The 6,735-nt window shown below is 33.2% G+C and overlaps 1 long non-coding RNA gene across 2 annotated transcripts in view; it reads right to left on the minus strand.

Moving 5' to 3' along the window:
- LOC149178710 (uncharacterized) overlaps window positions 1-6,495 on the minus strand; it is a 32,187-nt gene extending 25,692 nt beyond the window's left edge. Inside the window, exons 1-3 of one of the 2 annotated variants that reach the window (XR_016258870.1) lie at window positions 6,200-6,495; window positions 6,000-6,080; window positions 5,497-5,857 (exon numbers count right to left, since the gene is read on the minus strand). This is a non-coding gene — a long non-coding RNA (uncharacterized LOC149178710). Of the gene's footprint in view, window positions 1-5,496; window positions 5,858-5,999; window positions 6,081-6,199 lie in introns of those variants that run through there. The other variant, XR_016258871.1, reaches the window with a different exon arrangement.
- Window positions 6,496-6,735: the final 240 nt, after the last annotated feature.

Consider the following 6,735-nt stretch of genomic DNA (forward strand, 5'->3'; position numbering starts at 1 on the left):
ATATCACTTTTTGAGAGAGAGATGTGGAGAGACTCTTGTGATTGGCATGGTTATAGAATTAGAATGAGGTCACATGGACTCATTATAACTGTAAGCCTTTTTTGCCCCAAGTTATATTGTTTTGTTGGCTTGGGAATTTTCCACATAGTTGTTGGCTAATATAGTTATAAGTCCCTTTTACCCCAAGTTGTATTACCTCATTGGCTTGGGAATTTGACATAGAGTTGTTGACTATTAAAATTATAAATCCCTTTTTCTTCAAGTTGTATTGCCTCAGTGACTTGGGACATAGTTATTAGTTCTTTAGATGTGGAACCAATCTTTTTTACACACCATTATGGATGATAAAGCTGGTATTCTGGATAAGATAGCTTCTCGAAGAAGATTTTGGGTATAAGGTTTTTTTATGTGTTAAATGAAGATTAAAGAATCTCCGAGAACAATAAGGTGGTGAGAAACCTTGTTATAGAACAAAAGTTTCTAGTAAGTTATTAGTCATATCCCTTAACTTTCAGAAGAACTTCATCTAAAATTCCTATAAACGAAATAGTCCTCCCTAATAATTTGTTTTAATATATTAAATATATAAATACTAATCCTTCAATTTTTTCTTAAATATAATTTAAATAATTAAATTTATTTTTTATTTTATTTTTATTTAAATATAATAATAATTTTTTATAATTAAAATACTTTTTATCTAAAATATATCATTTACATATATATTAAATAAATTTATAGATTTAATATTATTATTCATTAAAATCCCTTAAAAATTTATCAAAATTTTAATAATTTATTTAGAAAGCTCAAATCATATATTAGTTTATAGTAAAACCCGCGCGTTTACACCATTAAAATTGTTAATATAATATATATTAAAATTGTTATTAAAAAGTATCTGAAGATGAATTTTAGACGGATTTTTTTTAATCATAATCAATTGCAGTATCTCAGGTACTTAATTAAACTTTTATTCAAATACAAAACTGGAATTGATATTTTTCTTTCAAACTTTAATAATATTTTTTCTTTTAATATTATTTATTGATTATTAAATTTTTATTTTTTTTTAATTAATAGAGGTATTCAGTTTAACTCAGGTATGTTTGCGAAAACTGGCAGGGGACGGAGAGAGTTCTTCGGTTGAAGTCGCTTGTGTTTCCGAAAACGTGGAGAGGATTACTGCAATAATGATAATATTACTATTATTTTAATACCATTATATATATTAAAAAGAAAAAATTATTGATCAATATAAATTTTAACTAAAATTTAAATTAACATTATATTAAATAAATTTATATATTTAATATTATTATTCATTAAAATGTCTTAAAAATTTATCAAAATTTGATAATAAAATTTAATAGTTTATTTGAAAAGCTCAATTAATATATTAATCATTCAAAATATAAAAACCTGCAAGTTTACACAATTAACATTGTTAATATAACATATATTAAAATTGTTATTAAAAAGTATCATAATCAATTAAATTGTGAATTTTTGAGGTCGGATTTTTTAAATCATAATCAGTTGCAATGTAAAATTCTTTTCAAGGACCTAATAGCTTCATTACTTTTCGGGCGAAACTTTTATGCAAGTACAAACGCTAATTGAATTTTTTCCTTCAAATTATTTCAAACATTATTTTTTAACTTATATTTTTTTATTAAAAATAAAGATATATATATATATATTATTGACAGAGGTATTCAGTTTAACTCAAGTGTGTTTGCGAAAACGGGGAGAGGGCAGAGAGATAACAGAGAGAGCTCTTCAGTGTAACGCAGAGGACAGAGAGTCAGAGGGATTTTATGGCGCGAAAACGGGGAGAGGAGAGAGAGCGCTGTTCAGTTTAACGCAGAGGACAGAGAGTCAGAGGGATTTTATGGCGCGAAAACGGGGAGAGGAGAGAGAGCGCTGTTCAGTTTAACGCAGAGGACAGAGAGTCAGAGGGATTTTATGGTGCTCTTCCAGCAATGCAGAAGAAGATATTATATATATGGATCTTTGCAGAAGGTGTGAGGCACAACAACGAACCTTTAATGTTCGACTGCGTGGATTTTAATGTGCAGAAGGTGTAAATTTGCAGGATTTTAATTTGCTTTTTCAGATTGCAGATGGCGATCACAACAATAGAAAGCATCATGGGGTACTACTACTCCTCTCCTCTCCTTTTCATATTCATCTGAAAATGATAATGGAAAATGAGTGAAGAGGAGAAGTATTATCTGTAGATGCCCTCTCTTGTTTCTTTGAAACCACAATCCACTGCTAGGATTGCAGGATTTGCGTTTTCAAGATTGCAGATGGCAACCACAACAATAGAAGTCATCATGGGGTACTATTACTCCTCTCTTCTCCTTTTCATATTTATCTGAAAATGAAAATGATAATGGAAGATGAGAAGAGAGGAGAAGTATTATCTGTAGATACTCTCTCTTGTTTCTTTGAAACGACAATCCACTGCTAAGATTGAAGATGATGACAACAACAATACAAGGCATCATGGGGTATTACTACTTCTCTCCTCTGAAAGTGATAATGGAAAATGAGAGGAGAGGAGAAGTATTATCTCTTCATGAGATGCCTTCTCTGGTTTCTTTGAAAAAGACAACTTACCTAGGAGTGGAGTGGTAAGAATTTGAATTATATTTTAGAATTGCTTTTGTATTTGGATGTGTTTGTCGAGGAGTCTCTGTTGTATTTGAAATTTAATTCTGTTTGTTTTGATTATTGTAATGCTAAGTGCTTTTGTAATTGAAATTTGGGAATGGAGGTCTAAGAAGAAACACGAGCACATGCATCAAAAGAAGCAGAACAACGCCTCAGAATCTGGATGTTGAGAGCACTGAGGACGACGCAGTCTCCAGTGTGCTCTCTTCTTTATCGCTTTCCAAGAAGGGCATGAATGAATAGGAGCACCCCCGTTATTGGGTAAACTCATCCAGAGTTACGCCGCCTCCTTAACCTCGCCCTCACACGCCATGATTCGGGAAACCAGGAAGGAAGATGAGATGGAAACGAAGAAGGCTAAACAAAAATATGATTTTACTTCATCAGACTCTGGAGTTTTCTCCCAAGGTAGGTAATCTTAAAATTCGCGTGAAATTTTACTGCCTTTTGTACATAACATTCCCGAAGTCGTCTTCGTTTTCGCAGGTTCTGGAAACGTTGAAAGTTATTATCGGAAATTTCGTTCAAGGGTTATGCCAAGGCGATGGGCCCAGTAACCACCCAATCTCTTATTACTGCTCTACATTAAACGAGAAGAGGATTGAAGTAGAAATTATGGTGACTTCAAAGTATTCGAAATTTGAATTTGAAATTAGAGCGCACCTAAACCATTATTCCTGGTTTAAACCAGAGACCAGGTAAGTGTATTACGTAATTTTAAACAGAGCCTTTGGTGTGATGTGTGTTTTTTCTGCGCAGATTTTTTGTAGACGAGGTACCGACCTGTGTGTTCAAGAACTGCCAGGACGTAGGCGTGGGGTACCCATTTAACCAGCCGATGAATGTCCATTCGATCCTGTAGAACGCGGATAGCTGGGCCACCTGAGGGGCCTGGAGAAAACCAACTGGACCAAGCGTCGTTCATTACATCTTTCAGGGAATCCCATGTGGATGCCTAAGCGATTTCTTCTCTGCAATCAGTGTGTGATACGCAGGCATGCCGTCGGTGGAATCAAGAAGAGTTCAGATAACTGGACTGGTAGCATCGATATTGATATTTGATATTTGTATGGTTAATATAATGTAGATGGATCCAAGTGCTTTACTTCGTTTTGTTCGAGATCCACTGCTCTTTTATACCATATTCATGAAATTCTGAATTCAATACTTCAGCACTAACATTTTTTTTTTCATTCATCATTATCAGGGCACTTTCACCTTTCAAGCTGATAGCCTAAACGGAAACTCTGTCGCCTTTAACCAGGATCACTGTCATGGCTACCTTCATGAGATTGCTCTGTCGCCTTTAACCAGGATCACTGTCATGGCTACCTTCATGAGATTGCTCTGCTTGCCCGCCTTCATTGACCTTGTGGCAGAGAGACTGAACATTTCGAGTTATTTGGATTAAACCAAAGAAAGTTTACGATCACAGAATAAAAAATGATACTGATAAAAAATAAAAATTCAAATGAAGTTCATGATATTGATAACAAATAAAAATTCAAAAGAAGTTCATGATATTGATAACAAATAAAAATACAAAAGAAGTAAAGAAGTTAAGTGCAAATAATAATAAAAAAGTTGTTGATTAAAAATTTCAAAATAATGGTTACAATTTTAATTAGAATAATGTTGAGTGTAGCATATGCAAACAAATCAAAAGTAGTATTCAGAAAGATAAAATGCCTCATGTGAATATCTCCATGGCAATTTATTAGAATAAACCGATAAAAAAATGAAATAAACTAAAGAAAATTCATGATAAAAAATAAGGAAAAAGAAATCCATATTAAAAGATGTGAACATATGCAAACAAATGAAATAAATTTATGGTAAAATAATTTAAAAAATGATTTTATTAGAATAAAACTTAAGGTTGAAATAAAATTGAATATGTAAACAAATAAAAAAATGGTATTCAGAACAAATGTAAAGATTAAAATAAATTACTTGAATGTGAATATGTAAAATTTATTAGAATTAATCAAAAAAATGGTGATTAAAGAATCTTAAAAAATGGTATTCAAATTTAATCAAAAGGTTGAAATAAAGTTGAATGTGAATATGTACAAACAAGTCAAATATAGTATTCAAAACAAGTTAAAAAATTAACGTAAATATGTATAATTTATTCTAACAAATTAAGGAAATTTCATAATCAAAGAATTCTAAGAAGTGGTATTCATAGCTTATCAAATAATTGAAATAGTGGTATGCATTGCTATAAATAGTATTTCAGGATATACTCCAACTATGTTGGAAATAGCAAAACATAGAAATGCTAAAAATAGCATTGCTATAGATAGCATTTCAGGATAGGCTCCAATTTTAATTAGTTCCTGAATTAAAATTGAGAATCTTAATTAGTAGGGGAACTAGAATGACAAACAAATATTGGGAAATGATAGGTATTCCATGTAAATAGAAATATTACATTAACCAGATAAGGTAGATTTCCGTATATTGCATCTTATCTAACTCAGGAACAATATTTAAAATCATCTATTAATCAAAAGAATGGTAAATATTGATGGATGAAATAATCAGGTATACATTGCAATCAACAAACATTAAACTGTTATCAAATTCTACACCATAAATCTATGCATGCATAAGAACTCTGTAGATACAATAAATATACAAATTAATTCGAATAGTCACAACGAAAAAAACAAGAAATTCAACAAGCTCATGAATTTAATCATGTAAGACAAAAGTAGTGACTTCTGGAAGTTTTCATTGAAATACAAAAGATTACAGTCTTAGACAGGCATCGCATATTGTGGCATTACAAGCTCCAAAAGAAGACACTTAAACATTCTTTCTCGTAAGTCTAAAATACTGAGATTTTACCGAACATAGGGCTAAATCTATGCAAAAATCTTTACACATTTCCGAGCCGCGTTACTTCAAACAAAGTGTAGAATAAACCCTCAGGAAGAATCGAGGAAGGATAGCCCTCATCTTTCAAAAAAAAAAAGAGAACTCTGTGTTTAAATAAATACTCAGAAAAATAGTCGAAAACCTAGCAGCAAAATATGAAACCTCTTTTCAATGTTCCAATATAATATCAGGGATGGCGACCAGAGAGCCCTTTGCAAAAAAAAAGAAACCTCCACACTATGACGTAGCCGTAGGCCTCCTTGCCCTATAAAAGGCCTCACACAAACTTCTGGAAACAAACACAAGACAAGCTATCAGAGGAGCCATGACTCTAGCAGTATCTGAAGACCGATCTAGAGTCTTATTAGTTAGGTGGCTTGTCCATAAAAACAAAACCCTATTCTAGACAGAATTAGAGAGATTCATATTACCCGGAGTTGGTTGCAGATAATGAAACTAGAAAGAGGGTTTGCCTCAGTGCCAGGATGAATCTTCTGTCCCGGGAGCCAGACCTTCCACCATAAGAGAGAAACGGTGTTAGAAACATGCAACAAAAATAGGAATCAGTAATAAACATTCTAAACCCTGAAATACATAAACAGTTATGCGGAAAGAAGATCTGAAAGCCTACCTTTGGATAACATCCCAAGCCCAGCCTCCATAGAACGAATTCTAGAACATTGAAGTGGTTTCAGGTTCTTCAGGGCATTTTGAGTTGCCAGAATGCAGTGGAAATGGACTAGTGAACCCGAATAGTAGACGAAGACAACCATCGAAGGGCAGAGCAGAGCCAAAACCTCTCGGAAAGTCCAGAGTGAAACAATGACATGTTGAGAACCTCTCGGAAAGTCCAGAGTGAAACAATGACATGTTGAAAACCTCTCAGAAAGTCCAGAGTGAAACAATGACATGTTGAAAACCCCAGAGTGAAACAATGACATGTTGAGAACCTCTCGGAAAGTCCAGAGTGAAACAATGACATGTTGAAAACCTCTCAGAAAGTCCAGAGTGAAACAATGACATGTTGAAAAACCCCACTGCCGAGAAATGAAGGGATGAAAACCTGAGGACCGTTCGATCTAGTGGGCCAAGGTGAGTCTTTGATGGAAGAACCGATCCCGAGGATTAAGTGAGATAAGGACAGATGGATCACCTCCAGGAAGCCAC

The sequence above is a fragment of the Pinus tabuliformis genome, chromosome 4_1, assembly GCF_031772625.1.
Source record: "Pinus tabuliformis cultivar Carrire ecotype Pingquan chromosome 4_1, CPIR1, whole genome shotgun sequence".
Taxonomy (NCBI): Eukaryota; Viridiplantae; Streptophyta; class Pinopsida; order Pinales; family Pinaceae; genus Pinus; species Pinus tabuliformis.